Consider the following 9,963-nt stretch of genomic DNA (forward strand, 5'->3'; position numbering starts at 1 on the left):
CCAAACTGGTCATGCTGAACAATGTTGCAGGCAGCATAACGTTCTCCACGGCTTCTCCAGACCCTTTCACTTCTGTCACATGTGCTCAGGGTGAAGCTGCTCTCCTCTGTGAAAAGGACAGGGTGCCAGTGGTGGACCTGCCAGTTCTGGTATTATATGGCAAATACCAATCAACATCCACGGTGCCAGGCAGCGACCACAGGACTCACTAGAGGACGTTGGGTCCTCAGGCCTCCCTCATGAAGTCTGTGATTGTTTAGTCAGAGACATTCACACCAGTGGCCTGCTGGAGGTCATTTTGTAGGGCTCTGGCAGTGCTCATCCTGTTCCTCCTTGCTCAAAGGAGCAGATACCAGTCCTGCTGATGGGTTAAGGACTTTCTATGTACTTGTCCAGCTCTCCTAGAGTAACTGCCTGTCTCCTGGAATCTCCTCCATGCCCTTGAGACTGTGCTGGGAGATGCAGCAAACCTTCTGGCAATGGCATGTATTGATGTGCCATCTTGGGGAAATTGGACTACCTGTGCAGCCTCTGTAGGGTCCAGGTATCGCCTCATTCTACCAGTAGTGACACTGACTGTAGCCAATAGCAAAACTACTGAAAAACAGTCAGAAAAGACGAGGAGGGAAAAATTAGACAAAGACTTAATTAAACAGGCAAGAAGCAAAGTGGTTTGACAACTGATAACCATAAATTCAGCCCAGCAATATCTGTCCACTGCGGTGGGTTGGCACCCTGCCCAGGATTGTTTCCTGCCTTGTGCCCTGTGTTGGCTGGGATTGGCTCCAGCAGACCCCCGTGACCCTGTGTTCGGATTCAGCGGGTTGGAAAATGGATGGATGGAATATCTGTCCATTAATTAATTGTTAATTCAAACCAGTGTCCAAGTGCTGTGAAATAGTCACTCTACCACCTGTATCTCTGTGTCTCCCTTAATTAAAATAAAAAATAACAAATATAAATATTATTATAATCACCAATACTAATTTTAATGTTTCCTCTAACTAATCATCCTGTTTAAACTATTTATACCAAAAGAAGCAGTAAACTAAGCATTTTCATAATTTACTTTCTTTCCATGCTCTTAAGATGTTTGCTTAATTTGAGTGAGTTTACTCTGTGATGGCCTGGGGTTATATTCAGTAAGAGTATATACAGTACATAGGTATATTTTGTGGCTGACTGGCATTCTATCTTGGTTTCAAATGCATGATGGTATCTTGTGCATGATGTAATGAAATAAGTCGCTGAAGAGAATGGATGTATGGGATTTTACTAAATTATGTGCAACAAAGTGACATTCGTGTCTAATGTGTTGTCTTGTTTAACAAACTACTATTACAGCATCTGTAACAATTGCCCTGCTGGGAAAAAGCCAATTATTTCCTTGTCTGTGTCGTAGAAGGAAGGTGCTCCACATTGTTTATTGAAAATGTTCAGGACTGATAGTAACTGCAGAGGGTGAACTTTGATCCTAGTTACACAGGGCAATTTACCTGTAACCTCTATTAAATTTATTAACTGCTTGTGATGCTGCTTTATAATAGGAAATGTCAACATTACATACTGTAGTTACACAATAGTATTTGTCATGTGTGTTTCTTTGTGTCTCAAGACATTCAGTACTGTTCCTTATTTTACATTTTAATGAAATTGTTAGGCAAAAATATTGTTGTGATAATTGAAAATTGGTACAAGTTTTCAAATATTGTTTAACATCTTTTCTCCAGTTCTTAAGTCTATACTCTTGCTCTCTTGCTGTTAAGTTTAGGCTAGATTTTAAAATCCTCCTTTTAATATATAAAGCCAAGGTCCTGCTTACTTATTTGAACTTAACATTATTTAAAAAAACAGAGTGCATATTAAGATCTCAAAATACTGGTCTGCTTATGATTCCAAGGATAAACAAAATTACAATGGGAGGTCGAGACTTTAGTTACAGAGCCCTGAAGCTGTGGAATGGTGTGCCTGTTAATATTAGAGGTGCCCCTTCAGTCTCCGCTTGTAAATCCAGGCTGAAGACTCACAACTTTAGTTTGGTGGTGTACCCTGAGTAGAGCTGCCGAAAACCATTGTGACAGATAGGGGGAGCTATCGTACCCTTGAACCCTCGGACAACACGTACTAACACCAGATAAACGTCCAATAATGAATTTATTGTAATAAATATGTGCACAAAGCACCCTCCACTCCACAATACTCCAATAAACAATCGATAATCAAACAATAACAACAATTCTCCACTCCCAGCAGCTCAGTCACCCTTCCTCCCAACTCAGCTCACTGCTGGGATCTCCCACAGTCCTTTTATAGTCCATGACCCGTGAGTGATTCTGATCCCCCCAGTCCATCTGATTCTTAGCACTTCCAGGTCAGATCAAAACTCTTCTTTTCTTCAGTCCGGAAGAGATCTTTTCCGTTCCCGTGATTGTGAAGTACTTCTGGGCTATATGTAAAGTATAAGTCCCAGGGCTGTGAAGAAAAACTCCAAGGTCCATGATGCCCTGCTGGAATTCGGGGCACCTCCATGTTGCCGGGAGGGCTCCACTGGCGGCATGGGGGTATTGGCCAGGAAGAACGGCCGGCCATATACCACACCATGTATGCTGCATCTCTGTTGTTAGTCATTAGTACTAAAATATAAGTAAAATGATATTTATAAACTGTTACTAGCACTCACCTATTCTGTTTCTCTTTTTGGTACTTTCACATGGCACTTTGTGTCACTACTCTACCGCCAAGTTGTTTGCCTCCCCACGGAAAAGTCATCTGAGATTATTAAGCACTGGAATTATCAGGTTGAAGAGGCCTTTCGTCTGACTCTGACTCAGATGTAGAATGGCTAATAGGGGTAAGGCGGGTTGCTGGCCAAGGCCTCCTGGACTCTGACTGTGTCTGGCTTGTCTGACTCCTTTTCTACTATCTGGCTGTGGTTCTACAATTAAATGATGGACAGACATTGTTGTTTTTCATTTATGTTAATTTGTTTCTACTTTGTTTTAATGTATTTAAAGAAATCTGTATGCTTATATGGGGTGGCACGGTGGCGCAGTGGGTAGCGCTGCTGCCTCGCAGTTGAGAGATCTGGGGACCTGGGTTCGCTTCCCGGGTCCTCCCTGCGTGGAGTTTGCATGTTCTCCCCGTGTCTACGTGGGTTTCCTCCGGGCGCTCCAGTTTCCTCCCACAGTCCAAAGACATGCAGGTTAGGTGGATTGGCGATTCTAAATTGGCCCTAGTGGGTGTGTTTGTGTGTGTCCTGCAGTGGGTTGGCACCCTGCCCAGGATTGGTTCCTGCCCTGTGTTGGCTGGGATTGGCTCCAGCAGGCCCCCGTGACCCTGTGTTCGGATTCAGCGGGTTGGAAAATGGATGGATGGATGTATGCTTATATGCGATAGCTTTGTGTTTAGCGAGTGGTATAATCTATTCTTGCATTTTGCTTTGAGGGTTGACATAGTGCTCTGTGCCTGCACTTGGTTAGCATCACTGTGTGAGAACAAAGTAGTTTGTATTGTTGTGTTTCTAAAGTGGCCATGATAGATTGGCCATCTAGGTCTTTGGAGAGGATTACTTGTGTTCTGTTTTGTGTGTTGTATTTACCCCATTTTTGACTCACATTGCACACCCAACATACCTGGAAGGGGGACTCTCTCAATTGCCCTTTTGAAGATTTCTTCCATTTTTTTCCTGCAAGGTTTTCTAGGGAGTTTTTTTTTTGTGTTCTTAGAGAGTCAAAGCTTCGGGAGCTGTCAAAAAACAGGGCTGATTAAAGCCCTTTGGAGCTTTTCTTGTATGATTTTGAGCAATACAAGAAATAAATTGTTGTTGTGCTTGATTTGAAATGGCATGTACTATGAAAGACAGTGTATTGAAAACAGACTGGCTGATGACAGATAGATAGATAGATAGATAGATAGATAGATAGATAGATAGATAGATAGATAGATAGATAGATAGATAGATAGATAGATAGATAGATAGATAGATAGATAGATAGATAGATAGATAGATAGATAGATAGATAGATAGATACTTTATTAATCCCAAGGGGAAATTCACATACTCCAGCAGCAGCATAGTGATACAAAAAACAATATTAAATTAAAGATTGATAACAATGCAGGAAAAAACAGACAATAACTTTGTATAATGTTAACGTTTACCCCCCGGGTGGAATTGAAGAGTCCCATAGTGTGGGGAGGAACGATCTTCTCAGTCTATCAGTGGAGCAGGACAGTGACAGCAGTCTGTCGCTGAAGCTGCTCTTCTGTCTGGAGATGATCCTGTTTAGTGGATGCAGTGGATTCTCCATAATTGATAGGAGCCTGCTGAGCGCCCGTCGCTGTGCCACAGATGTCAAACTGTTCAGCTCCATGCCAACAATAGAGCCTGCCTTCCTCACCAGTTTGTCAAGGCGTGAGGTGTCCTTCTTCTTAATGCTGCCTCCCCAGCACACCACCGCGTAGAAGAGGGCGCTCGCCACAACCGTCTGATAGAACATCTGCAGAATCTTATTGCAGATGTTGAAGGACGCCAGCCTTCTAAGGAAGTATAGTTGGCTCTGTCCTTTCTTACACAGAGCATCAGTATTGGCAGTCCAGTCTAATTTATCATGGTTTCTCCAACTCAAGTAAGTCTCTTTAGACTAATTTAGATTAGATTGTAGAAGACAGTCGTAGATGACTCTGTCAATTACTAAGCTTATTGGTGCATTCTTTTCCTATGTTGGAAAACACTCAAATTATTATTATTATTTTTTTATTCCTGGGATATGTCAGTATGTCAAGTTCAAATTTCACATTCACAAGTGTACATTCACTCAGCGTTTCTGTCACTTTTTCAGATATCAGATGGGAATTCTTTCTCATTTTTATGGTAGCTGGGGACGTTAGGTGACATGACAATTAAGCAACTGCAGTAATTTGAAGCTTGTAATGAAAGGAAAGAGGTTAAAAGGAAACAAGGTGAGGCAGAGGTGGAAACTGATGCAAGCAGTTGAAATGAGGCTAAATGGTGTCACTATGTCTTTTGTCATGATGACAGGCCCTGGAACCCTGGTGTTCAGCTTCAACTGAAATTAGTGCAAATAGAGACCAGTGTCTTTTGAATTACTAAGAACCTGAGCAGATATTTTGCAATTGGTGGGTATTAAGAATATATTTCATTTTATGTTTATTTATAAAGCATTTTTAAACAACAGGAGTTGAGCACAAAGCGCTGTACAAATCATACACCAGGTAACAAAAAAGTAAGAATTTAAACAATAAAATAAAACAAATGACAAGCAATTTTAAAATCAGGACAAAGGGTAAACAAAAAACTCTCAGACTGAGTTAAAAGCCAAGAAATAAAAGTAAGTTTTAAGATGCAATTTAAAAATAAGCAGTGAGGACGGCATCCTAACATATAGCCTTTAAGCAAAAGTTAGACCTCCTATAACATTGCAAGATGCAGAGAAATGAGTTCAAGCTTTTGTTTTCAGTCGACTTGATTACTGTAACGCACTCCTCTCAGGACCAGCCAAAAAGACATCAATCGATTGCAACTAGTGAAGAATGCAGCTGCTAGAATCTTAACTCAGAAACGAAATTGCGAGCACATCTCTCCAGTTCTGATGTCACTATACTGGTTACCTGTGTCATTTAGAATTCGCTTTGAAATACTGCTTATGGTTTGTTTACAAAGCCTTAAATAATCTCACTCCATCTTATATTTCAGAATGTCTCTCACCTTACACTCCAAATTGTAACCTTAGATCTTCAAATGAGTGTCTGCTTAGAATTCCAAGAGCTAAACTTAAAAGAAGTGGTGAGGCGACCTTCTGCTGTTATGCATGTAAAATCTGGAATAGCTTACTGATAGAAATTAGCCAGGCTAAAGCAGTGGAGCACTTTAAAAATCTGCTAAAAACACATTATTTTCATTTGGCTTTTTCATAGCTTCATTTTAGTGTGACCATGATATTATCATTCATGGTGGCTCCGAAATCCGGGCTAAACCCTACTTTCTCTGCAGTTCTTATTTCAGTTTTTTGTAGTGCTGATCTGTACCACCACCACCTGATCAAACCACCATGCTGTCTCTATATTTATGGATTAAAGGCCAGAGGTCCACATGACCATCATCATCAAGTTCTTCCATGTGAAACCAGAAAACCATGAAGACTGATTGAGATAATTTGTGTTAGGTACAATGCCTAGAGGGGGCTTGGTTCTCGTGGCCTGGAACCTCTACAGATTTTGTTTTTCTTTCTCCGGCTATTTGAAGTTTTTTTTTTGTTTGTTTTTTCTGTCCTCCCTGGCCATCGGAACTTACTTTTATTCTATGTTAATTAGTTGTGCCTAATTTTATTTTTTTATATTTTGTCTTTTTTCTCTTTCTTCATCCTGTAAAGCACTTTGAGCTACATCATTTGTAGGAAAATGTGCTATATAAATAAATATTGTTGTTTTTGTTGTTGTAACATTCAGGGGTAAACGATCCACAGTTCTAAAGTCCGTTCTCCTCTCTATTTCAGCCTAGCCTTTCGAGCAGTCAGCAAGAACAGATCAGCAAACCTGAGAGACCTTCCTTGGGTGTATGGAAGAATCAGGTTGTTAAGGTAGGTGGGGGTTATTCCTTTAATAGCTTTAAAAGTACAGATAAGAACCTTAAAATTTATCCTAAAGTGTACTGGAAGCCAATGGAGGGATGCAAGTATTGGGGTGATATGGTCACACTTCTTAGTGCCTATTAAAAGAGATGCTGCAGCGCTCTGTGCTAGCTGAAAGCAGGAGAGTGAAGCCTGACCGATCCCAGAACACAAGACATTACAGTAATTGAGCCACGTTGTGCTAAAAACATTGATAACTTTCTCAAAATCATCAAATGATAAAAAGGGCCTGATTTTGGATAAAAGTCTTAGTTGGAAAAAGCTTGACTTTACCACCAAGCTAATTTGTTTATTTTAAAATTGTCATCCATAATCACACCCAAATACCTTGCAGAGGACTTAACAAAAGATTCCAAGGGACTTTGGTTAAAATAGGGGGAATCACTGGTGAGAACCTCAATTGTACACTCATTAAAGTTAAGAAAAATTGAAGGCCATCCAGGTTTTGATGTCCTCCAAACAATCCCACAATGGTTTTGAAGGGTTGTTATCTTTTCATTTTAAAGGCAAACAGACTTGATATCATCTGCATAACAATGAAAAGAAATACCACATTTTCTTAAAATTAGCTCAAGGCTGCGAACAGCTCAGGACTGTGCACTAATCCATGACAGGACACACATATGGTGTCTTTGGTTAACACCATGTATGTTGGTCAAATAAGCAAGCAATGATTTCACTGTCCTCTGAACACATCACAAAACTATTACTACTGTAATAAATAAATAGAAAGACCATAAAGAGTTGGGTCACCAGCCGGTTTTCCCCATATAATTATAACAATATAATTAAAACAATAAAGTTGTCTTACACAAAAGAAAACACAATTACATTTTTTCAGACACAAGTCATAAACATGATTGAAGTATGATGGCGGTGTAGCCTTTTTAAAGGCCGGTGAGGCGGAAGAGGTGGGCTCAGGGGATGGAACACAGAAATAATGTCACTTGTCATCCCATTGCCAATTGTCGGATCTGCAGGAAAAATGAGATGAATAGTATTTGGCGGCAGCACCAAACTTTAACTTGGGGAGGAATTACCATTAGATGAGCCCCAATGCTGTCTCCCAACACATGTGTGTGACACAACATGCTATATATAGTCACGTTTTCTAACACTGGGAACAATTTAGATTGGCCAATTAACCTGCAAATTTTTGAATATGTGGGACTAAAGCTTGTGCTTCTGAAGGAAAACCTACATGATCACAGTATGCAAAATCTAAAAGACCAAAAACCAGTTAACATCTGCACAATTGTGCCACCTATAGCAGACTATTAATCCCACAAACATGTTAACTATTCCTTGTTTAATTAAGCATCTTTCACAGTAAGCATCATAACAATATACTTTAAAGTTCATAAAGGTGAATGTAAAATAAAACAAGATAAATGTGGATTAAAAGTAGCATAAGTTTGTCAGTTTCTGAGGTATTGGACTAAAAGCATGAAGCTGAAAATTATATGCAGACCTGGGTACACTGATTGTTAATATAGAAATGCAAACCTGCTGTTCCCTTGTAATATCCATTTCTTTGATGCCCAAAACCCTTTATGTATATTTATGTTGAGGTGATGTGAAGGTTGTTTGCACCCTTGCTGCAAGTATATTTGGCTGTGCAATAGTCACAATAGTCATAGTGACAATCAATGTCTTCATTACTCAGCTGGAAACCTAGGAATGAAAGTGAGAGTAGTTTTGGTCTCCCAGCATTGCATGTTCATGGTGGCGACACCCGGTCATTCTTAGGACTACCATGGGATATTGTATTATTAATGCTACTCAGTAAAAATAGCATTTCCCAACTGTTCCTCTTTGTCCAGTCCTTTATACTTTCCCCTTGAAAGGTGGAACCTTTGTATGTGATCTGATTGGCCACATCTCTATCAAGCAAGTGGTGATGCTCCTTGTGTTAGTATGGCAAATGTAACTTCACAACACTGTTCCTTTGGGGTCAAGGTGTTTGACTTGGTGTGAACCTACTGGATCTACTCCACTTTTGGGTGCAGAAACCACTCTTCTTGTTATTGACTCAAGTAATGTAGGTGTTTCTTCAAGCACATATTCACCTACCTCAGCTAGGGCCTGCTCAATGCTGGCAAAGCAATGTAGGAATGAAATTCCTCAGAACGTGTCATGTGTCAAGCTGCTCTGAGAGAAGTGTGGATGTGCCCACTGCAGTAAAGAGTAAACCTCTGCACCAAATCTTCCCTGGCTTTTACCAGATAACTGTACTGACTACAACAGATGGCATCAGTTTCAAGGAATACTCCAACCAAAATATTTTTATGTTACTTACCCCATATAGTTTGTAGTTTGCATGTTTTCATTCAGAATGGAGAGAAAAAGATAGAAGCCAATGTTCAACTATTGTTAAATTGACACTTTTAGGAAAAAAAAAACTCATGTTATAAACAGGAAACTAAGGACTCATGGGATTGACTTTCTGAATTGAAGACCTGCCTCTCCCTCTCATTCGTTAGTCTAAATTGCTGTCTTCAATTCAAAAAGTCAGTCTTTAGTATCATCAAGACCAGGGGCTGCCAGCTCCGATCCTGGGGAGCCACAGTGGATGCATGTGTTTGTTCCAAACCAGTTTCTTATTTAGAAGCCAATCCTCACCAATAACAGGTCTTATTTAATTTCATGGCTTGTTAGTGTTTTAACTCTACCATGTTAGTTCGTTCTTAAATCATTGATTTTTTTTGTCCTTTCTACATGTATCTTCCAAGTGATTTCACTTTCATTTCAGTTTTCTTCTGAGTCCTTAATTAAACCATATAGTGAATGATGAATACACACAGGTATTAATGGAGACAAGCTAGAGGTACAACTGCTAGTTCCTTTGTCATTTACATCTTATTTCTAATAAGGAGCAGTTAAAACAATGAATACAGCTGTTAAAGAGTAAAAGTAGCAATTATGGGTTTAAGATCTTAACAAGCGAGACCACTAAAATCAGCAGAAAAATGTCACTTGAGCAATAAGAGCTTAATCAGCAATGACTGATTTCTCTTGAAGCAGTTGGGTTGGAACAATAAACTGGAGCCACTGTAGCTCTCCAGGGCCAACATTGTTCAGCCCTGCAGGTCTTAAACAGCAAATAAATTAAATGATGTAAATAAGTAGCAAAAACTAGTAACTTAAGAAAATTGTTAGAATGAAAACCCTTAGCCACTGTGGCTCTCTAGGATCAGAGCTGGCCACCCCTGATCAAGACCAAGAAAAGGCACCAACTTGTACCTTAGGCCCCTATGTATGTTTATCTCTGAAAGTCTAAGTGCTCCCCTTTCCTGCTGTACTGACCTCTGTC

Source organism: Erpetoichthys calabaricus, chromosome 3, assembly GCF_900747795.2.
Source record: "Erpetoichthys calabaricus chromosome 3, fErpCal1.3, whole genome shotgun sequence".
NCBI lineage: Eukaryota > Metazoa > Chordata > Cladistia > Polypteriformes > Polypteridae > Erpetoichthys > Erpetoichthys calabaricus.